The 24947-nt window shown below is 42.5% G+C and overlaps 1 protein-coding gene across 2 annotated transcripts in view; it reads left to right on the top strand.

The window, feature by feature from the left end:
- The first annotated feature begins 380 nt into the window (after nucleotides 1-380).
- The window catches only part of LOC147701099 (chemerin-like receptor 1), a 71730-nt gene continuing 47163 nt past the window's right edge, over nucleotides 381-24947 (top strand). Inside the window, exons 1-2 of one of the 2 annotated variants that reach the window (XM_086928571.1) lie at nucleotides 381-464; nucleotides 16321-16376. The gene's annotated coding sequence lies outside the window, so the exon portion shown is untranslated. The remainder of the gene's footprint in view (nucleotides 465-16320; nucleotides 16377-24947) is intronic. The other variant, XM_086928572.1, reaches the window with a different exon arrangement.

Here is a 24947-nt window from a genome sequence, read left to right as displayed (position 1 = left end):
TTCTATTAACAGCATTACAAATCAAGGGCTATATATAAAAGCAAGGCGTTGCCACCCCTCCCATTGTCAACTTTACTTTGACATTCTCTGCTTTAGGGACACTTGTTTTATCCCATCCTGCCACCCAGCTTTCAAATTTTTGCTTTTGTGTCAGATGTTTCTTTATGATAAAAATATACTTGTTTTTTATATATGCTTCAGAATTACTGCACTGGTGTCAAACTCTGTGGTTAATGCATAGAAACCACAAGTGACTAAGCTGTAAGAGTCATTGGTGCCCTCTCCCTGCTGTAGCTTATGCTGTTCCTCTACCATCTGTTGTGAAATAAGTTCCTGGAAGCTACTAAGCTCTAAAAACCTGTTATCTCACTGTGGTTGATATCACCCGAGTTTCACAGACACCGCCCGGCACTCACAACCGGAGCTCTGCAAGGACCTGCTCACTGTTCGAGTCACAAGCAAAGGTAAGTGACTTGGATGGAGGTGAGAACGGAGGAAGCAAAAGAGGGAAATGTTTAGGGAGGTGTGGAGATGGAAAGAGAGAAAGGGTAAAACAAACATGTGGTGAAAGAAAGTGAGCCACAGTAAATGAAAACAGTGGACACTGTGTGTGCGTGCATGAGTGTGTGTGTGTGTGGGCCCAACTGGCGCTTTGTTCACATGGGGACAAATGTGCATGCAAAGGTGGTCTTTTTGCTGTCAGTAAAAATGTATATGTATGTCACCAAACACATCACCCTTCCCAATGAGCATATACACGTTCACAAGCTCACAAAAAAACAAAAACACTAGGCCTCAGTAAATTTCTTTTATGCCTGTCAAATTGTTTTATTTTTTTGAGTGAATTTTCTAAAAAGTCATTAAATTTTGTGGGGAGGGGGAAATTCACACCACCTTTTGTCTGTGGGACACATTTTTCACTGAGCCACAGTCTCCCACTAATATCACGTGACTTTGGAATGCAAGGTATGCCTTTTAAGTTAAAACATTTTTAAGTTTATTGAGGAAAAGCAAAGTAGTAATACAACAATATGATAGCAGTAAAAAAAAATGACATACAGTAAAGCAATCTAAAATTAAAAAAGAAAGAAAATGAATATGTAACTAGTCAGTAAAACATAAGAGTGTTACCTTCGATGTCAAGGTCGTAATATGAAATGAAATATGAACTTATAATGTAATATGAACACAAGGGGAGTCATGGAGACTTAGACACTTCTTGCTGTAAAGGGTCCAGAGACAAAGAGCGAAGAGGCGCTAGTATTAATATACAATGTAACAGGTAGCCATAAATCTGAATGTTTCGATGCCATATGTATGGGATGTACAAAAGCTGTATCCAGTCTACGGTTATAACAGACAGCATACCACCACACCTGATAGGACTGTTTGGTACAATGTTTCTAATTTTTGGTTATCTGTTGAAAGGCAACTGCTAACAACAAGTCTATTGTCTTAACATCAAAATCGCAACTCGCCCAAATAGTAGATTAATTTCCTAAGAACACATGAGAAGCAGAAAAGGGGCATTTGGAACCAAAGATCAAGTTAATTTGAGACCATACAGTTTTCAAAAAGCTATGACAGGTGCACAAGTGAAAAGTAAGTGACATAGATCCGCATGTGGTAAGGAGCAGGTACAGCAAACGTCTGAGCGTTCAGCATCTCTTGTATTTAGAGTAAGTGGGGAAATTAGTAGTCTGTTATATATAAAAAAAAGAGTGTCTGTATAGTGTTTGCTGCTCTACACCTGGTCTACAGATCAACAGACTTCCAAATCCTTTTCCTAAGAGAGTTCTACATTAGTCTTTTCTCTTGGGGTAAGTGAACTGTATAAGTGTTTATATATGACAAAGGCCTTAGGATTAGTAATTAAAAAAGTATGTAATTTATTAGCTGGGTTGCCCACAGAGTCCAAGGAAGGACAGAAAGTTGTGTAATGTGTGCAGGCGTTCTGATTGGCTTGTGTTAAGACAGTATATTTAGATTGGAAGGATTCAGGCAGGACAAAAGAACTACTAGCTAATCTAATTTTGAACATATAATTGGTATACCCAAATTAAACCTCGTTGCTGCCATGATTTCCAATATAAAGGTTTTTTGTGTATTAATATTTTAGTGTTATGCCATATGTTGGGGTTAAGAAAAGTCCATGGGGGTTTGAAGGTGAGACAGGTGGTAAGATTTTGGAAGTATGTTTAATGATGGGGTGGATAAGGTTTTCGGTTTACATGTGAAGGATAAGTATTCTTGAAATGAGAAAGAAGAAAGGAAATATTGTTCAAGTCTAGCCCAGAGAGGACAATCCACAAGAGACTCGGAGAGCCTTCTCAATGCTTGACGAAGTAAAAAAGACTTATTATAAATAGGGACGTTAGGGAAATTAACAACACCCTCTGATTTTGGACGGATCAATTTTGATATAGGCATTCATGATTTTTTAGTACTCCATTAAAAAGAGGACAAATAGAGTTACGTCTTTTTTAAAAAAATTTAAGGGAATAGAAAGTGGAATGTTGGAAATTGTATAAAGAATTATGGGGGATAACATCATCTTTATGGTGTCTAAGCGACCCCACCAGGACAGGTATAGAGGATGCCATTTTGTGGTTAGAGATGACAGTCTCTGTATACAGTTTTCCATACAACGTGATATTGTTCCTGAAATAGATGGAGTAAACTGTAAGCCTAAATACTTAATATGTTTGGGACTCCATATAAAACCTGAGATGGCAAAGTCAGCTTTGAAAGAACATTTTGTAAGAGGTAACATTTTGCATTTGTCTTTATTCAATTTATAACCAGAGATGATTGCAAAAAATCAACCTCTTGCAGAAAGGCGGAGATAAAGGATTGAGGTTGTGAGACAAATAGTAGGACGTCGCCAGCATAAGCTGCCATTTTGATTTGAGTTTCCTTGGAATCAAAACCTTGGATGTTCTCATTTTGACGTATTCTTCACAAAAAAGGTTCCAAAGCTAAGATTAAAAAGAAACAGAGATAATGGACAACCTTGTCTGACACTCCTCCCTAAATTGAAACAAGAAGATATACCACCATTTGCGCACACTGCTGCATGTGGATTAAAGTACACAATGGATATTAAAGAAATCATTTTTGGACCAAAACCAAACCATTTAAGTGTATGAAAAAGATAGGGCCATTCCACTGTATTAAACGATTTTTTTGCGTCCAAACCTATTGCTGCTAAGGAATTTTGGATGTGTGAAGCTTTAGATAGAATATCAAAAAACAACTGAGTGTTATCTGTGATTAGACGTCCTTTGACAAAACCAGATTGTTCCTGTACTAATAAATCAGGCAGGTGGGATTTCAAACATAAAGCTAGGGGTTTTGAAAACATGTTGTAGTCAATGTTGACTAGAGAAATAGGTTGATCGTTTTTACAAAATTTGGATCTTTAACATCTTTGGGAATAAGACAAATTAGGGCATCCGAAAAGGAGCCAAAAGATTCACCTGATTGTAAAAAAGTGTTTATGAGAATATGTAATTTGGGAAGCAGTAAAACCGTCTGACCAGGAGCATTATCTTTCATGAGAATTTATAAAGCAGCAAGAAGCTCCTGTTTTGTTAACTCAGATTCTAAGAGTGCAAGGTCTGATTGTGTATCAGAATGTTGCAGAATTTTGGATAGATATTGAGAGATATATTGATCTGCGGAAGGGAATTCTGACGTATACAATGTTATATAAAAGTGGAGAAATAAATTTAAAAGATCTTTATATTTAAATGTTAGTGTATGATTGTTATCCAAAATAGACTCTATATTGAGTTTGTTTTGCTTAACCTTCAAATAGTTAGCCAATACTTTCTCAGCCTTATTCTGAGTCTAAAAGGAGAACATTATTGAAATGTTACTTCCGAGTTAAATTGGGTTTCTGTTGGATATCCAATTGCATGGTGATGGGAGCATGGTCGGACATTAGAATAGATCCAATATCTGCTGACATCAATAAATGAAATTTGTTGAGTGACATGAAAAAAAATCTATCAGCCGGCAAATAGGATTCCTGTATACATGCAATATCTGCCCCCAATTTAGCCAAATGTGTCAGAACTTTCTGTCTTTTAATGGGCGAATGTAAACCCCTGACATTCCACAAAACAAGTTTTAAAGACATAGGACAAAGATGTGGATGAATAACGGATACCAATCAAGGCAATTTGTTAGGCAACATAAAGTGTACCAACTAACAAACCGACTGTATGTACGTTGAAACAATTTTACTGAGAGGAAAAATAAATAAGAATCTAAATGAATAAGCAACATTTGAAATACAGAAACGAAGAGGGAAAGCGCCTTGAGACCCTCTGGGTATGTAGTGCGCTATATAAATTCTTTGACTTGACTTGACTTGACTTATTAGGAGAAGAAAATAGTAGAAACAAGCTGTAAGAAAAGAAGATAGAAAATAAGAAGAATGCAAAAGTAAAGAAAAAGAAACAAATTTAGAGACTTACAAGTAATCCTTGACATATGAAAGGTGGGGGGAGATGAGGCCACATGGAGCAATGACATGTCGAGACCTCAATCGGGAAGGCGGAAAGGAGAGCAGAACCAACGGGTAATGAAACACAGGGGAGGTGTAACACGTAGACATTACCTGCAGGGAAGAAAAAAAGAAATTAACACTAGAATCAAAAATACTAATGAAAAAGAACCAACGTTATAAAATATTTGAAAGCAAATGCAATTATTAACTACTTAAAGCATTACACAAAGAGTATTGCATGCCAAACTCTAAGACATCTATCCGGTGTGGATGAAGAAGTAGCCATAGAATAAGCATGGTGAGAATTAAGGAAACTTTTCAGTCTCTCGGGGTCCTCATGTGTAGTAATCTTGTTGTTGATGGTCACCTTAAACAAGCAAGGATGAAAGAGGCCATAACGTGCACCTAATGAACAAAGTTGTGGCCTCATCGCTTAGAACTCTTTACGTCTATCCGCAGATTGTTTGGAGTAATCCTGGGAGAAGAATAAGGAGTTGCCTGACCAATTAATATGATTGATTACCCTAGCAGCTGATAAAATCTTGATGAGGTCTGTGTATTCCCAAAAATATAGAATCACTCCTCTCGGTTTTTTCCCTTCGTGAGAAGACATTAAAGGAGCTGGACCCAATCGGTGAGCCCTCTGGATGTTGAGAAGAGCATCATCTGGTAATTTTTATATTTTTGGAATGAAGGATTTGAAGAAAGTAATTGGGTCAGCTCCCTCCACTCCCTCGATAGTCCTCAAATGCAGAGGTTGTTCCTTCTATTCCTATTTTCCATACTTTCAACTTGATTTTGTAATACTGATACTTGAGATCGCAAGGATTCCATTTTCGTTGTAGATGAGTTCAGAGAATCAATATTATGTTCCATTATGGTGACTCTGTCTTCCAGCCTAGACCATCTATCTGTGAGGAGTTGTAGCTTAGAACTTGGTTCCTCAACAAAGGTACACAAAGCACTAATTTCTTCTAGCAATAAGCCAATTGAGACTGAGGAAGATTGTTTAGGAGAAGGAGAGTCCTTCTTTAAACGTTTGCTCTGCGCCTTAGTAACACCAGAGGATATATTGATTGGAGATGTTGTGGCGCCTTTGGGCGAAGCATTCATTGAGTCATCCAAGGAGAGACACTTAAAACAAAAGTTGGAGCGAATTAAGAACTTGCTTGTCAATGACTTTGAATGAGAGGAATCTTTAATTAATTTGCCCCTGCTCCTGAGCAGAATTGTATTTAGTAGGTTAGTAGTACCAGTGCATATATGACTTGATTTCCTCAATCTCAAAAATATCCATTCAACACTGAAATATATGAAAATATACTTCGAGAAAATGGAGTGCTTCAAATGTGTTGAGGGAAGTTGAAAGAAGTTAACACCATGACAAGCAGGTTTCAATTGGTGTAAATTGTTATAAGTCTTAGTACTTCACAAAAATAGCAAGGAAGTGTCAACTTTGGTAAGGAATGTGCGAAGAGCTGGTGCAAGCTACACAAGGCAAGCTTTGTTATTTAAAGGAAAGCTGGTGAAAATATGCCATGCATATTGAATTGTCCTTCATATAAATCAACATGACAAGGAAAATTTCAGTTTCAAAATAAGATGCTTAACTATGCAGAACAATGCTTACTTGGAGAAAGATAGTGCCAAAAAAGCAAAGCAATGCAGCCTCAGGTAATAAAACAGTTGACAGGCACATTTCTTCTCACTCTGCATTCAAAAACGTGTCTCCTCAGACAGGAAAAATAAAATTGCGCCTGTTCCATTAGCGATGCTTCTCTGCAACACAATGAATGAAAAATGTAGCTTACGGGTCACCGCAGGCAAAATGGAGCGTTTCCTGCGATGCACCAAGGTTTCCAAAGGTTAAACCCTCATTTTAGTGACCATGCACAGCTACTTCACGTTTCAGGGCAGCCCCCGTCACCGCAGTCCCGGCAGAGTCAGGGACGGGCCGCCATCTTCTTTGGGTGCTAACCAAGCCCCCCCCCCCCAGGTATTCCTTCATGTTATCGCTCACACATCAAAAATCAAACTATTCTAATACACACATAGGCACATGAACAATTTATTTATTTAATACTAGCAGCCTGTCCCGACCTTGTCCGGGAGCAATCAGGCTTCCCCGACCTCCACCCGCCCCGACATTGTCCAGAAGCCCGGGCCCCCGCCCGGCCCTTCCCCCGCCTGCCCCGACCCCCGCCTGCCCCGACATTGTCCGTGGGTCCCCTTACCTCAGCTGCCGCTCCTCCCCCGCGCTCCTCAATTTACCGGTCCACCGCTCCTCGCTCCTCATCGTCGCTGGTCACCGCTCCTCCCGCCTGTCCGCTGCTCGTCACCTCACTGCTCCTCCTGCCTGTCCACTGCTTGTCACATCACCGCCGCTGGTCACCGCTCCTCCGGCCTGTCTGCTGCTCCTCACATCACCACTCGTCCCACACGCCATGTCCGCCGCTCCTTGTCGCGCTACTTGACGCCGCTCCTCCCCGCGCTCCTGATGTGAGCACGCACGTCGCGGCCGACACTACTTCGGAGGGACTACTTTTTTTTTAATGTACATTTTTTAAATAACGTTTTTTTTTCTTCATTTATATAGCCTATAACCATCTGCACACCCTGACGATTACAACGGTGTATCGAGTGTGTGGATTGGCGCTGTGGTTCCAGAGTTTACCCGCCTCAAAGCCTCAATGTTCTTCCTTTATTATAGTAGTATAGATAAATATTACAGCCTCAACTAGTACTGTTGGTAGTAAATTGCAGCTTTCAAAAAAAAAAAAAACACACACAACTGCTATTCCCATGTCTGCTTATTACCCATCGCTCACAGCACATCGAAGGCCAGCATACCACGTGTCTTTTAGAACCACACACCCACCACCCATCTCTCGTCATGCTTATCAATGCCTGCAGCACAGCTCTCATACATTCACAGCTTCTACCGTGTTAAGATTAAGCTGCTGGACCTATTTGAACATTATCCTGAAATTTATTGGACTGCAGTGGCACTTTAGAGGGGAACAGCTGCAAACTGTCAAAGTAAAAATACCACCTTTCTAAATATTAAATGAATCTACAAGTTCTAAAAAATCAACCAAAGCAGTATATATTGTTACACACAGAAATTTGGTGAAAACATGGGGATGGTATCTTTAGCTGATGTACATCAAATGTATCTCTTTAATGTATTGAAGGATAACTGAGCTAACAGAGGATGACTTTCACTCAGTGCCTAAAGCTTCCTATTTTTAAAGAGTTAATAGCTTTGTGTCAATATTCCCGTAAGGGTGATCATGGTTACTGGTCGCAGCCATCAATACGTCTCAATAGCAGGCTTTAGTCATGTCAGGTTGCCCTCCACAATGCCGGGCCTGCCTACATCAACAACTGCCTGATGTTCCGCAGGAAGCTCCTTTACCCTCCCCCTGGCCCACATCAAACCCACTGCGGAGGTCTTTGCTTCTCCTACCTTGCTGCCAAGACATTGAACAGCTTCCACCTACACAGCTCCGCTTAACTGGAGGACTTTGGGAAGCAGCTCAAAACCTGGCTCTTCAACCACCACTGCCACCAGGCCGAGGCTCACAGAACCCCAATGCCTGGAAACCCCTCGGCGTGACAAGTCACACGTTACAAGACCTTATGATTGGTTGATTGACCCCACCTATCATTGTGACATGCTTTCTCTGCAACAAGGGCATAAGATAAATGAGATGGATGACTTTTACCACCCCTTATCTCCAGCCACACCAATCAAATGTGTTGAAGAGAAAGGCTAAAGGTCCATCTGTGCCTGTGTATCTGTGTTTGAACGTGTGTGTGCGTGTGTGTGTGTGCGTGCATGTGTGTGGGTGCATATGTGTGTGTGTGAGTGGGTGGGTGTGGTTGTACTGTATATTGTATATAGGAGGTTAGGTCTCCAACCTGCGTTTGGTGTGTTGTAAATATGTTTTATTACCTCTTAACTGAGAGCAGTTTGGTTTGTGGTGGTTTCAGATGGGCACTGTGGTTGTATTTCAGTATGTATTTTTTGTACATGGTAGTATTACATTATTGCCAGGAACAGCCATGTTTCTACTTGGATCATTAAGGCACTGATTTAGTATTGTCACTGTGGGTCCTTTTCTATGGTTTTAGTGCCACGTTTTCCTGAGAACACCTGGGTTTTATGTACTTTTCTATGTTGAGGTTATCTTCTTTGCAGAGGGGTCCCTGGAACTCAGAGGTCGAATCAAAAAGAGGATGCATACAAAATGACAAATGTTTTATAGATCCCTAATTTAACAAACGTGGATTGTATGGTAAAAGACATTTGTAAGTTGTGGCTGCATGTGAGTGTTGTATGCTTGGAGTGCTCATGTTGCTTACACTTGTATCTAAACATATTACATGTAAAGTGAGCAACAGTTCACTAAATTGCCACTTTGCACCTGCAGCAAACATTACCAAATATAACAGGATCTAAATCAATTTACAATTAAAATCATGTTAAAACAGAGAGTAAACTATGCAGACAACAGAAAAATAGCACCTCAAAAAATGCTGCATTTCCAGGAATAACTCAAGGAAACATTTTTCAGCAAAACAAGGCAAGTAAGATACCTCTCTTTGCCACACGCCTCTCACCTCAGGGACTTTCAGCAGATTATATCTCCTTATCACAAGGAACTTGTGACTCATCACAATATATTTTCTCCTCCGAGGTATGTTCTCCTAGGGCTTGCAAACATAGGCTAGAAGCCAGATTAGTTATTGCATTATCCTGGGGTAAAGGCATAATTACAAGCAGTTGTACCATTGCAGTGTGGTAAATCCACACCATGCATTGAGAAGTATAAGTCCATGAGAAGGGGGATTACCATGTGGACCTGATTTTTCTGGCCCTATAACCACACAGAATTCCCAATTTCACAGAATATCGATGCATACATTTACCACCTGCTCTGAGTAGGGTCTTGTGTTTGGGGTGGTGAGACTGGCGGTAGTACAGGGCTGATGATCAAGGTCTTTTTTCTACCAGAGAATCTGACTCAGGTATCTGATATGGTTGTACAGCTGGGGAAACAGTTGTTTCTAAAAACCTACCTTACTCTGAATAAGGTGGAGAAAATTATATTTGGTCGTTTTGAACCTCTGTCGCCTTGTGGAATAACCATGAGCTGGATTTAAGATCTCCATCTTCCTGGCAGAGCTCTTTGGGCCCTTGAAGGAGCCAAAATGGTGTGCCTTCAAAAGAGCTACTGTCACAATAGCTCATCAGATGCCACTGAAAGTTTGATGAGTGCCCTCCATTTTTCACTGAAGAAACTTTTCTTGTTTAACAAAAACAAATTCCAAAAGTGGGAGTTTGATTTCTTTTTTTTTCTTATGGCCCCTACACCTAAGGAGATTTTTCTCATGGCATGTGGGTAATTTTTTTCTGTTAGAACCTGCCAGGCTGTTCTTGGTAGTCCCAAACAGGTAAAAGCATGTCATAAGTCTGCCCTAAATAGGGAGGATAGTTTGAGCTATTTAGACTGCCTGTCCTATATTTATAGAGCTGTTGGTCTAAGTTCAGTCTGGGAGAGCCTGAGGGGGCTCTGCTGGGAAAAATATGATGGTTTGCTCAATCCTAAATACAGCGGGTGAACAAGTGGTCTAAATAAACCCCTGCGATGGGGACAAATACTCAGACATGTGATGGCCTCTATCATCTAAGGTATGTGATCTCCTTTTGCTAACCTGTTTATGTGGTTACTCGAGGTCCAGGATACAGACTGGTCTTGTTTTTATTCCTAAAGAAGTTGCCAGCCACTTTTTTTAGTCTCTTAGAGAGGTCAACATACAAACTTTTCCTGTAGGCATAACTTTAGCTGCAGTCTTCGTTACAAGCTTAGAGGAAATCCTGATTTGGATGGATGGAAACAAGAACATTTCACCTAATTTGGGTTACCCTATTACATGTAATAAGTGCTAGCTTTTGATTGGGCACAAATGAGCATTTCATGTTTGGGATCTTTGGAATTGTAATAAAAAAATCCTCATTAATCGTAAAGTCAGATTTTAAATTTCACTTCTAGAAATTTGGTATTTTCCTGCCCTTAGCCATTTCAAGCCTGCAGTCTCCCCTGGGTCACACGACTGAATACAGTTGGCAGTTAGACTTTCTGAATTTCTCCCATTCAGTGCCTGAAGGGGTTATCTGTTGGCAGGAAAGGGGGCAGAAATGGGCACAGCCCCACTTGCAACTGAGTAGGCTGTGCTATGCCTTTACACAAAGGGGTTTGTCTCTGCATCCAGCATAGAGCCAGGGCAGAGAAGTAAGGACATTCTAAGCACTTTAAAGAGAAATCTATAGAAACTTCTCCTAACTTCAAGGAAGCCACAGGTACACAAATAGGGCCCTGGGACCGACTCTTCTGTTTACTTTCTGGACTTGCAGAAGGATTATAAGAGGAGTACCTGCTGCTGTGGCCTGCTCTGTCCACATCAAGACTGCTTTGCTACACCTGGAGGGACTGCTTTGCTGCATGGAGCCTGCCTTGAACCCTCAGAGGCAACATTTTACATTCTTCACAAATCAATCAGTACATTTATAAAGCACACTACTCACCTGTGAGGGTCTCAAGGCACTGGGAGGTGGGGAGGGGCTGCTACTGCTCGAACATCCAGGTCTTTAGGAGTCTCCTGAAAGCCAGTAGGTCCTGCGTCTGTCGCAGGTGGATGGGGAGGGTGTTCCATGTTTTAGCGGTGAGGTGGGAGAATGATCTGCGACTGTCGGTTGCTTGAGGGATGTGGGGGACGGTGGTGAGGGCAAGGTCAGCGGAGCCAAGCTGGTGGTTTGGGGTGCAGAAGGTGAGTCTCTCGTTGAGGTACGCTGGTCCGGTGTTGAGGAGTGCTTTGTGAGCATGGGTGAGGAGCTTGAAGGTAATCCTTTTGTTGACAGCGAGCCAGGGAAGGTCTTTCAGGTGGGCTGTGATGTGGCTGTGGTGGGGAATGTCGAGGATGAGGCTTGCAGAGGCGTTCTGTATGTGTTGTAGTCATTTTTGGAGTTTGGCTGCGATTCCTGTGTAGAGAGCGTTGCCATAGTCAAGCCTGCTGCTGACAAGGGCATGGGTGACTGTCCTTCTGGTTCCAGTGGGGATTCATCTGTAGATCTTGCAGAGCATGCGGAGGGTGTTGAAGCAGGTGGAGTAGATGGCATTTATTTACTGGGTCATAGACAACGCTGAGTCCAGGATGACCCCCAGATTGCGTGCCTGGGAGTCGGTGCAGCTCCCAGTGCGGCCGGCCACCATGAGTCGTCCCAGGCGGAGGTGGTGGATCTGATGATGAGGACCTCTGTCCATTTAAGGCGGCTGTTCATCATCTATTCGGCGATGTCCCTCATACCTTCGTGGAGGTTGGATTTGGCAGTGGGGGGGCCTTGATGAGGGAGAGGATCAGCTGAGTGATGTTGGCGTATGAGATGATGTTGAGGTTGTGCAATCGGACGTTGTTGGCGAGTGGTGCTGTGTAGACTTTGAAGAGTGTTGGGCTGAAAAACGAAACTTGGGGTATACCGTAGATGATCTTGGTGTCTTTGGAATGGAATGGGGGAGGCAGACACTCAGTGAGGAATGAGGTGGTCCAGCCCAGGGCTTTGTCATGGATCCCTGCTTTGTGAAGGTGTGTGTGGAGGCTGAGGTGGCAGGCTTTGTCAAAGGCGACCAAAAGGCCCAGGAGGATGAGGGCTACAGTTTCTTCATTGTCCAGCATGGCCCTGATGTCATCGGTGGTGGCGATGAGGGCTGTTTCAGTACTGTGGTTGCTGCGGAATCCAGATTGGGATGGGTCCAGGATGTTGTTCTCTTTGAGGAAGGAGGTCAGTTGCCTATTGACAATCTTCCCGGTGACTTTTGTCAGGAACGGGAGTAGGGAGATGAGCAGGAAGTTCTTGAGGTCCTTGGGGTCTGTCTTTGGTTTCTTGAGTAAGGCGTTAATCTCCACGTTCTTCCAGCTCTCCGAGAAGGAGGCGGTCTCGAAGGAGCTGTTGATGATCTTGCGGAGATGGGGTGCACTTGTGGACCTTGCTTTGTTGAAGATGTGGCGCGGGCAAGGGTCGAATGGTGAGCCAGAGTGGATGGTGCTCATGATTTTGATGGTGTTGTCATTGTTGACCTGGGTCCAGGAAAGCAGGGGGTGGATGTGGCTGGGATCGGTGGGTCTGAGGTGTTGGTGTCTTTCCGGGGGTCCTGGTTGCTGAAGCTGTCATAGATGTCTGCGATCTTGCGGTGGAAGAAGGTGGCTAGGGAGTTGCAAAGGTCTTGTGATGGCGGGATGTCATTGGAGTTGGAACTGGGGTTGGAGAGTTCCTTCACGATGCTAAAGAGCTTTATTCTATTGTGTGCATTGTTGTCGATGCACTCTTGGAAGGAGGTCCTTTTGGCAGTTCGGATGATTTGGTGGTGTCTACCGATGGCACTCTTGTAGGCTGTGTTGCTGTCCAGTGTCTGTTCATGCTGCCACTTCTTCTCAAGCCTGCGGCAGGCCTGCTTGGATGCCTGGAGGTCGGTTTTGAACAAGATGGCTTTTCTGTTGGTGCATTTGTTCGAGAGTTTCTTGATCAAGGCGAGAGTGTTGGCGCAGTCGTTGATCCATCACCTGATGTTACGGGCGGCAGAGTCGATGTTGGTAGTGTCCGTTGGTGGGTTTTGGGCTAGGGTGGTGGCTAGCTGGTCTTCTGAACCGAGGACTAACATAGTGACTCCAAGGGCTGGAATGTTAGCCTCCTGTTCATAGTCACAGGGACATAACATTCTCCCACCACCTTGAATTTGTAACTTGACCCAACTGAGTCCTAACCCTGCAAGGGGAGCCCTTCCAGTCTTGGACCTTGGGTGGTTGTGCTAAAAGTGCCAGATAGCTAAAATCCAAAACTTGTGAATGGCTGGCTAAAAAATGCTCCATGTACCGAGGGAAGACTGCGACGTACCTGCTCGTCAATCCACCCAAGAAATCACTGGTCGGTCTGACTTTGTTGCTGCTTCCCTATGTTCTTCTCAGCAGCAGCAAGTCTGTTCAGTGGTATTTCGGCAAAGGGATATCCAGCCTCTTATAACTCTCATTGACTATGGCCTCCTGCCTCATTCCACTGAGATTTTTTACTCAAAATGTAGAAATCTTCATCACAACTTCTTTCATCAGCTGTCGAATGATGGCAATCCCTCCTCAGACACATCCTACAGCCTTTCCCTGTGGAATTTTACATTGTTAGCACATTTTTATTGAAAATTCTTCTAAGTCAGAAGGCAACCTTCAATTGACAACCATCGACATTTAGTTTCCGACCTGTGCTCCATCCCAGTTGGCCATTTTTTTCGTCTTTGACTGACCTCTGCGACTAGATGTCCACTGTTGACACTTTGATCTTTAAGTCACTAGATTTCACTAATGATTTTCAAAATACATTACTCTGGTTCTACTAATTGGATTGTTGTCATTTTAGTGTCAAATAATTCACTAGGTTTTTTGTAAGTTAGTGTGGGAGTTATCTTTTATTGGGTTTTAACTTTATTACTGTTTTGTGCAGCATAAATACTTTACTCATTGCTTATAAGTTAAATCTGACTGATTTTTTTGTCAAGCTACCCAGGGTTAAGCAACCACTGATTTAGTGACGTTTTGTGGTTTACACTCTAAGGGATTGGGAACACCCCAGTCAACCAAGAAATCAATTTCTCATAAATCCTGACCCAGTCATGGCAAAGTTTCAAACTTTCTGCATTGGATTTGTGAGTTTCCTGGAACAGCACTACGTTGAGTCGGAGAATGTGTAGTTATGTTATCACTTTTTTCCATGGATAAAATGCATCAGGCCATTAACGTTGACCAAAACTATTCTAAGTGTAGATGAGGTGCAGATCATGTGCATTTATGAGTCTGGGTCCGAGATGGAGGTGTGGAGAAAAGGGTGGGCACCTGTGGTACTGACTGGTGGGGAAGAGAGCACAGCAATGGTCAATCACCCCAGCGCCAAAGCGGCCTCTGTGTATTTATCAGACTTTGAACAGGTAGAGGTTGAGTTCATCCAGGAAATAACCAGGTCCTAGGAGGATATCAGGGCGCATCTAAGTGGTATGGGCCCCATCAGTTTAACATGGGATGGAGGCGGTGAGTTGTAGTCTCCAGGCTTGGAGGATTTTGAGTTCCCCCTCGTATCATATTGAGAGTGTCACAGGAAAGGAGTGACTATGAAATGTGTTTCCCCTTGCAGTAGTATTCCCAGAGATTCCATACTGTCAAGTGGGTACTGGGATATATGAGAATGTTGTGACTCTGTGGTGGTTGCATCCATGGTTGAGTCTGTATCGTATGTCCAATTTTCTTAGACACAGTCACAGGGCCATAAACACTTTCTGTGTTGGACAGTGCTGAGGGAAAAGTCATGTATGATTGTGATACGAATGCCTTTGTGTTGTGCGGACCATGTTTTTTTGCTTCCCTAATAATTTGGCGGACTCCGCTCATGGTGAAGGAAGCATGCGATAATCTGGCAGGGTTCCTCAGATGGTTCTTATGGTATGTACTCTCTGAAATTTTAAGGGTGCTGTAAATTTTGAAAAGTGAGTTCGGGCAAGCAGGAAGCTAGTAAGGCTATCATGTCCATGCCCACCTATTGTTCTTTTAATCCAGAGAAGCTGAGGATGTCTTGACAGCTCTGGACTTCCATTGCATCAGAGAAACCAATGAACCTGTTCCCAATTGATTGACGTTGCTATTTTCTGCTCAGCCAGTTGGAGTCTGTCATTCACCGACAATAGACGAGTGTTAAAGGATGCAATGTCAATGTGGACGGAGAGCATGACAATTGCAGTTTTGGTGGTGGTCTCTCCCACTGTGGCCATGGAGAGTCAGAGCGCACAAATGTCTTTCAGCGTGGCCTCGAAGGTGGATTCAGCTGAAGATGTGATGTGCTCAATCTGCATCATGTGTGGTTTCCCTACCACAGCATCTGTGAAGAGCAGTTGTCGCAGTGGCTTAGACAAGGTTCCTAGGACTTCGAAGAGGCATGGATACTCAGCCTGGTGCAATGTGTAGGTGTGCTTCGTAGTGCAGTTCGTCAAGTGATGGTCTGTGTAACAGAGGCTCTCATAGGGATTATGAGGTGGAGAAGGGTGGCTTGTAGAAGAGAGGCCCTCATCCCATTGGCAGGCAGATGAAATAGGGTGTCGACTTTCCACCGGTTCAGTATCCACAGCCTGAAATGCTTTGTCATTCCTGAATATGCTTATGCCCACTGCACGGTAAGGAGGATCCTGCAAGGTTGAGCTAGGTGCTTTCCACTGACTCTAAGGCCGAACACGACAACACCTGGCGGTCTTTCCCAAACCACCCGGTATTGATTATATCTGGCACACCATCCACAGCAATGGCAGTAGGGTGTGCAAAGGTCTAAAAGTACCCTCCATGGTTGCTCCCTCTTTTACGGAACATCCCTCAGGCAGTCAGCACTATTTCCAGTGCCCACCAATGTTTCAGGGTCCCCGAGAAATGCTACACTCAGCAGATCTCTACAAGTCAGCAGTCATTTACCTGGACTTGTGGCTCCATCCCAATTGTTGAAATTCCTGATCGCTTTGGGGAAGCTGTTGCTGCGTTTAGGTCGGTGGGTGTTGAACATGCAAATTTGCAGCCTTCCAGCGACTCTAGTACATAAACATGCATGTTCACATGTTCTCAGTGCCATTCTAACTGTTGTGTGACAAAATATAGTGAACACAAATATCATGTGGCATGTACTGTGTGCCAGAAATACTGTTTACCAAAATATTGTGTTTCCATAGACATAACAGAAAAAGTGTGTCAAAAATATTGAGGATGAGAATATCAGACAAAAAAGGTAAGAATATAATTTGTGTTCAATAAATAACGTTTATGAAATAACATGTTTAAAAAAGTTAATTATTATAAATGAAATAGCCAACTGTAGCCACAGTTGGCTACCATGCTTGGGCTGGGAACCCCGTAAAACAGATTACCATTTGGTAATTGATTAAACCTGAAACCCTGACATGAGGGTAATTATCCTGGTGAAATACTACAACTTCTTTCCTTATCCTTGTGAACACTCTAATTGACGTACAAAGCCCAGATGAAGTTCTTAACGTGATAAGAACAAAACACGTTGACTGATGGCTGATTTTAATCTATTTACAAATAAAGAACAATATACGGACTGAATTCGCGATTTTGACTCCATTTCTGGTGCGCCTTCCATACAAAGCATTAAACTAAACATATACAAAATAATAATATTTAATACTTTACACTAAATATACAAATATTATAAAAACATATATGTTAAAAAAAATATAATAACAATATTTTAACAACAATAATAATAATATGTATGTTTTTAAAAAGCATAAGAACAATACATTAACAATTATAGAGTTTTACAAAAAATATTACCAAGAATTAATTCAAAATGAATTTATGAAAAAACTATTAATTAAAGTAAGACAATATATAAAAAAAATGGTCTAAATGCAAACACAAGGGGGAGTCAAAGACCGCGGAACGAAAAGCCATGTCCTATAAATTTTAAAATCGGACAACCGAATATAAAATTACAAGTTAACGAGCCTACCAAAGTCACTTGACGCCTATAGGGCCATATTTTCCCCACATTTAGCAACATCCAAGTCAACGAGGCCAGACCAGTCTCCTAGACCGATCAAGCCCTCTTTAAGTTCAACATCCCTGTCCCGGTCCAATGCACACACACAACCACCAAAACTGGAACAGCATCACTGACAAAGCCTGGAACATTGTTCTAAAGATCCACTCATACAAACACGGCAATAAACTTGCCAAAGCCAACAAGAATTTCAATAATTGGATCCCCTCCTGTTCTGAGTTCCCGGTCCCTCTCAATAAAATCAAAATAACAAGATCTAGACCCCAGCCCATTTGGTACTCAGAGATACTGAGCCAGGACAATGCAGATAAGAGTATGTTCAAATTCACCTCAAGATTTTACCACCTAATGATCAAGACCACCAATCGCCCCACTCCAGTAGACTGCATCATTCCCAGCACCAGTAGAAGGGCACACATTTTTATCATTGTGAAGGATTTTATCTCACCACCAGCTGCCTTAAGTCAATCAATCTCTCTCAATTCTTCAGCAACAAAATCACTCTCTTTTACAGCAACTTCAGTCTGCAACCGGACCCAACAAAGCTCACCAAAAGCCTCCTGATGTTATCCAAATCTCTAATGCTAGCTTACGGCCCATTCTCACTCCAGAAGAAACCACTACTACCATGAGGGCCATCTGCTCAATGCCAATACAACACTCAAATTCAGGGACATGCACTATGATGGATCTGCCCCTTTCTGACTGGAAAGACCCAGTCAGAGTCAGCTTGGCGCCATACACCTCGTACATTTGGGACCTCATCTGTGGAGTTCCGCAAGTATCCTCCTTGAGACCAAACAGCTTTATTGCATACATATTGCTTCTAGCCAGCATCATGCGCTCTCATGACACCAACATCCTCCCCTACACCAATGACAAGCAACTCATCCTCGTTGTCATCGATAACACTTCCCGTACACTTTTCACATACAATGCCTGCATGTTTGAAGTCACCCACGGCATGAAGACCCACTGTCTAAAGCTGAACACTGACAAGACTGAATTGGTGATCTTGAAAAGAGCATTTCACTGTGGGACTCCAACAGGTGGTCAACAGAGATAGGACCAACAGCCACTGCCACCATTCATGGAAAGAACCTAGAGATCATCATTAACAGCAAACTCTACATGACAGCACAGCAGTACCAAAACCGCTTCATGCATCCATACCCTGAAGATGCTAAGGAAGATTTTCAAATGGCTGCCAATCAGCATCCCTTCATAAGCAAGCTGAAGTACAAGGACACCATCGATGACGGGATCAACAAAATCTCACCAGAAGCCTGTAGACCATTCAGAACTCTGAAGACATAATCACTGTCAATTTCCCATGCCACAATCACATCAAAACACACCTGAAGGAGCTCAACTGACTCTCCATTCACAAACAAGTACAATTCTTACACATCCTCTCCTCCTGACTCCTTCTTGAATCTGTCCCACAAACATCCTACTGCAACACATAGGAGCCTCCTCCTCACTTCTTGAATTCTGCAAGAACCTGAAGATTTTGGTTTTTGAGTAGTCCCACTAGGGTCTAGGTGACCTTGGACTCACACCTCTCAGCTCTAGGATACCCTGTCAGATGATAATAAACTCTATAATTCTGCATAACATAGCAATGTGCTACCCTTTGCATTTACAAAACGATGCCAACCCCTCAGTGTAGAAATGGGCACACCTCACACCCTAACTTATCCAGACACACCAGTCACCCTGCACTCAGAACCTACACACGATATACATATACACCACTCAACCACCAGACACCTTGCCCTTATCCTGTACACATACAAAACACACACACTGCTCACCCTACAAAGACAACCATTAAGCTTTTGCACAGTCACACACTTCTTACTCTCCAATCGCATCTTCATACCTACTTACACTTCACTCACTTAAAACTCTTTGTTTGGGTTGATCTCATAAGGGGTGTCATAGCTGCACTGTAAAGCCAGACCTAAAAATGACATTTTACTCTCGAGTGCAGTGGTTCTTAAACTTGTGGTCTAGTGTTGACCACTGTTTAGAAAGTTAACTATTATTAACAGCTTGATAATGCATACATACAAAAAAGTGTAAAATGTGATATTTGAAAAGGCACTGTAAATTTGAGGGAAATTGAAATTGGAGAGCAAAAAGTACATTATTATCCATAGCTTAGACGATTGGTGACCTCATTTAAAGCACTTGTATGCGCCAACAAAAATAAAACATGCATTAGGAGTAAAAAGAAGTGATCGGTTAGAGTCTATCAAAGGTTCAAAGGTTCAAAATAAGCTTTATTCGATATTTAGACAAATATCATATAAGCATACCTTCATATACATGATTTAAAATGCATTTCTATAGCAAAAATGAAAATGTCTTAGTTTAAAATTTCATACAAAGCTTCGGAAAGAATAAAAAGTCTACGTTAAAAAAGACAGATTAAAACAGAGAGGAGTAATCGCTATCTCCAATCTCAATCTAAGGTTTTCCTAAATTTTATCACTAATTTTAAAAACTGTTCCATTTTGATTGTCACCTCCTTATCCTCAAGTTCCTGTAGACGCTCAAAAGCAGTTTTACATGTCCTGATATTCCATCTCTTTAGTAGGGGTAGTAATAGGGCTTTTCTCAGAATCCCGTAATACTTGCAGAAGAGAACGGTGTGAATGTTAGATTGTTGTGAAGTAGTATCACAGGGACAGAGACAGGTGATCCGTGACCAGTCATTGCATTTTGGGAATGTTACGTATCGATAAAAAGAGCCCATTCTAAATCTGGTGAGTAACATCCTTGAGTAGCACGGAAAATCTGATGATAGGTATGATTGAAGGCCCTTCTGAGGTGTTGCCCTTTGATATGCCAGGATGGTGTCAGAAGATTTTTGTTTGTTCCATCTCACTGATTCCAAATGCTCCATTAATATCTTTCTCAAATGTTTTCGCGAGATATTTTCAAGTGACGATGGATCTGTAAACCACTCTTGGTGCCCGATCTCAAAAAAGGAATTTCTGACATAATTCAACCAGTTCGATTTGTTGGGATGTTTGGCCCCTTTCAATTTAAAAATGTCTCGTAGCACCTCTCTATTAAAAGCAGTCTCAGGGGTAGTCCAAATTTTGTGCCAGAGAAGGGGGGGTTCAGTTTTTATAGTATCTGTTATGTACGGGAGATCCAGCTCAATGTGCATTTTATATACAGAGGTTGCCTTTGAGGCAGCGAGGAGATACCTTAGAAATTGATTTTCCAGAGTTTGTAACATTGAGATGTTTTTATCTATTCCCCAGAGGCCAGCCCCGTAGATAGCGGTAGATGCACATTTTGCTTTATATATAGTTAGTAGTTGTTTAACTGGTCTGCCCCCTATCTTTCCTGCAAAATCCCGGAGACCTCCAATCGCTCTCAAAAAAGCGAGTTTCCTCTTCTCTATTGCCGCTTTCCAGAGTAACTTTCTATGTAGGCAGATTCCCAAATATGTAAATGCCTCCACTGTCTCCAATCTTTGGTTCTCAATAAAGATGGGGCATGGAATTTTTTGTCTTTTGTTGCATAGCATGGTGTACGATTTTGCTATGTTGACTTTGAGGCCCCTGTCCTTCATAAAAGTCGTGAAAGCTGATACTGCCTTTTGTAGGCCCACTCTGGTCTGGGATAGAATTGCAGCGTCATCTGCATATAGCAGAATTGGAACCGATTGTCCTCCTATTTTAGGGAAGTCACACTCGATGGTTTTGAGATGCTCGCCGATCGCGTTTATATAAAGGGAGAAAAGCAGGGGAGCCAGAATGCACCCCTGTCTAACCCCTCTGTTGATGTTAAAACGTGGCGAGCACTCTCCCCTCAGTCCGTATCTCACTCTGGCTCCTGCATCACGGTACAAAGCCTTAATGAAAAGAAGGATTGATGGATCCATCCCGAAGTGGGTTAAGATATCCCATAGTTGGTCATGGAGGACACAGTCGAATGCTGAGGTGAGATCTATGTATGTTATATACAGACTGTGCCCTTTGATGTCGATGTATTTTGACTTGATTAGATGTAAATTGAGGACCTGTTCAGTTGTACCTCTGCCTGACCGGAAACCATATTGTAGTTTCGAGAGTATATCTTTTTCCTCTATCCAGGTGGTTAATCTTTTCAGGATTATACGTCCAACAATTTTCATTAAGGTGTCGAGGAGAGATATGGGCCTGTAGCACGATGGGAGGTGTCTGTCTCCTTTTTTAAAGATTGGTATTACTATGGCCTCTCCCCAAGTTGGCAGGAGCTTTGTGATGCTTATAGAGTTAAGGACGGAGGTCAATAGGGGAACCCAGAATTCCATCTCTGCCTTGTACACATCTGCAGGGATTGCATCCGTTCCAGGGGCCTTCCCAGGCGGGCTTTCTTTAATGGCTGATTCCACCTCCTCAAGTGAAAAAAGGATTTGGCATGGAGTATCCCGGGTTGGGTTTATGGAATATGGATCCGGGTTGAGGTTATTTAAACATGCGGGTTTAGAATAGAGCTTCTGGAAGTGCGCCGCCCACATCTCTCCATTTATTGCCATGTCAAGGTTCCTCTCGGGCATTTTTACCCATGGCAAGGGGGAATTAATAAGTCTCCAAAAAGCTGACATGTCCCCCATCTCCGATGTTTCCACCAATTTCTGCCATGCTTCCTTTTTCAGTTCCTTTTTTCTCTGTTTTATGGCTAGACGATATTGATTTCTAGCCTGGCGTATTTCTAATTGAGGTTTAGGTTGGACACGCAGAAAATTCTTTAGGGAATTCAATGCCTTCGTACATTTTGAATCGAACCACCCATTTTGAACCAATGTACCTGTTTTAAACTGTCTCGTCAAGAGTTCTTTCAAGGTGCCTTGAATTTTAATGAAAGCATTACAGATATCATCGGGATTGTCCTTATTAGAAAGACAAGTATGGATCTCCTCCCTCCTTTTATTGACTAGGTGTTTGAGGAGGTTTTTTGGGTTGATTTTATCCCATTTGACACAATATCCGTTTTTTGCTCCCAGCGTAATTGGTTGTTCGTAAGGATCTTTATTTGAGTTCCGGCTCAGCGATAGTCCCGGTAAGTCTATGGTCATCGACAGAGGATAGTGGTCACTGTGTGGATGGTCGAGTGTGTTCCAATCTTGTATTAATAAAGCATGTGCTTCAGAGAATAATAGAAAGTCTATGATGGTGTTCCTGCCTCTGCCATGGAAGGTTGGTTTAGGGGGGCATGGGGTCTGCAGGAGCTCATTTACCAGATGTAAATTAAAAGAGGTCACGAAGGTGTTAAAAAGGTCCCCTGTCTTTGTATGCAAAAAATGGCTGAAGGTGGAAGAACCAGGGTCTGAGGCATATGTATCATGAATGTCACAACCATCTCTTTCTGTGTTTGGGCAGATATGGCAGTTTAAATCGCCCGCAAGAAGAATTGCACACTCTCCACCCAGGTTTTCCTTAGTCATAAGCATGGCTTGACGTAACTTATCCATGACTTTCTCCAATTGGTCTACAGGTAGGTTGTTGTAAAAATTTATAATTAGCAATGAGAATGACGGGGCGATGTCCAGTACAATTATCTGGAAGGAATCTCTCAGTAATGTTTTCCTAATCTTCTGACCGACTGTTACACTAATGTAGGTACATAGACCCCCCTTGTGTCTGCCCCATTTAGTAGCGGCAGCCGGTGAATGGAAAGTCTTAAAGCCTTGAAGGTGGATGGGGGAGATCGCCCAAGTTTCCTGGAAGCACAGGATGGAATACTGATTTACCACCTTTATCCAATCCGGTAGAATAGTTTTAGAGGAGAGTCCTGCTAGATTCCACGAGAGGAACTGTAAGTTACCAGTTTTGTTTTTGTCTGCCTTGTTGTTAGAGTATAAATTGGCATTTGTACTAATGGGACAACAACTTAGACTATTTTCTTTGCCCCTGTCAGTGGTTTGGACTCTGTTATTTACCCCGTTATGTGGGGAATTTTTATTTGGGCCCTTTTCATTATTAACCTGCTTATGATTGGAGTGAGCGATGGTACTCTCAGATCTCCTACAGCCGTCATTTACTTGCTTCTCTTTAGCGAGTCATTCTACGTCTTCCATACCGCAGAGTGGCTCAAAGAAGTTATAACTAGGTATATTCCAATTTGGGTGGAAAAAGGAGGGGCGTTGACATGGCCATGTGGATAAAACTGTGGAGTCAGCGGTAGAAAGAGATCGTTTGAGGGAAAGGATATCTGGTCTCTTACTCCCTGGGTAAGGTGGTTATTTCCATACTGCACAAATGAATGTTTAGGATAATGAGATTTATGTGGCTTGGAAGACATTAAAGTTTCAGGGTAAAAGTAGGCTAAGGGTTTTGGCAAAATTGGTCCCCTGTGGAGTCCCGAGAACCAGTCTGTAATATGTACAATGACCCTTGGATCTTTAAAGGTGACAATAACCACATCCCCTTCTATGTCTTTGGGGCGAATACCAACCCAGTCAGTTCTTCTCACCATTATTATGTCCCCATTTATATGAGGGGGTAAGGGCCTATTTTCCCTGAGCCAGAAAATCACCTTGTTTTTTAAACTGTGATGATTTTCGTATCCTCCTGTACTTGAGAGTGGTGCGACCCCCGTTAGTATGATAACATTTTGTGATGCTGTCGGGGGTAGGTCGACATATCTTTTACCTGGCCGTTTATCCTGTATCACGGCAGGGTGGGTTTTTTCCCGGGTAGGAGGGGGATTTCCCATTTTTGCTGAAGCAATGAGAGAGTTGATTTGTGTCGAATTTGCCTGCGTATGAGGAGGCGCTTTTGAGGAAGCAGCTGGTTTTTGAGTGGTTGATGGCTTCTTTATGGAGACTAACGGTTGAATTTTGTTGTGGTTTGATACCGGGGTTTGCTTGATAGGTATCTGTTCTTTTGTCGATTTTTCACAACTAGGTTTCTCCCCCCCGATTTTTGTGATAGTGGGATTAACTATGGTGGTTGTGATTTTTGCTTCCTGTTTAGATTTGTCGCCAGTTTTCAACATGGAGTCAGGATTTGCTACTTGGGCTTGGGTCAGGGTTTCCGAGAGAGTGTGCAGTTCAGTAGCTATTCTTTTCACTCTCTCGAGTATTGGTGTTAATAATGCCTTCACAAGATGTTCCATGGCGTCCACAAAGTCTTTAATTGTGGGAGGGACGCAGGAAATTAATGTTTCCCGTGGTGGTTTTGGTATTCCTTCTACAATTTGTAGCAATTCTTTTGTGAGTATGTCCTTAGCCGGGGTTTGAGTTTTAGGGGTCTTTTTCGTTGGTAATTTTTTCCTCCGTTTTTTGGGCGGCGATCGAATAATAGGCTGGTTCTTTTTGGGTTTCTGTTTCCCTTTAGTCACTTTATCTGACTTTACTACCACTGGAGAAGGGTGGAACATAGAAATCTTTTGTGTGGCCTGGGAGGATGGAATTTCTATGATATCTGGCCCCACGAACTCCGCAGTCTTTGGCAGATTTGGTGTAACCAAGTCTATGAGGTCGGCGGATGCCGTGGTTATATGATTAACAATTTTTAAAGGGGAAGGGAGCAGAGATCCATTATTTGGCGGAAAGTAAGATTGAAAAACTGAGGGCACATTATCAGTATTCATTAAATCCTCTACCGTGATTTTTAAGGTGGAATTAAGTGGGCTGGGCTCAAGAGTAGGTGAGGGAACCGGAATGAGAATGTTATTTTTAAGTTGCTCAATAGATTGTCTCCTTGCAATGCGCCTCTCTGCCAAGGTCAGATCTCTATCAATTTCGCCCTTAACTTTGGA

The sequence above is a fragment of the Lissotriton vulgaris genome, chromosome 7 (genome assembly GCF_964263255.1).
Source record: "Lissotriton vulgaris chromosome 7, aLisVul1.2, whole genome shotgun sequence".
Classification (NCBI taxonomy): domain Eukaryota; kingdom Metazoa; phylum Chordata; class Amphibia; order Caudata; family Salamandridae; genus Lissotriton; species Lissotriton vulgaris.
The sequence above is the reverse complement of the archived record's forward strand: the minus strand, read 5'-3'. Positions and strand labels throughout refer to the sequence as shown.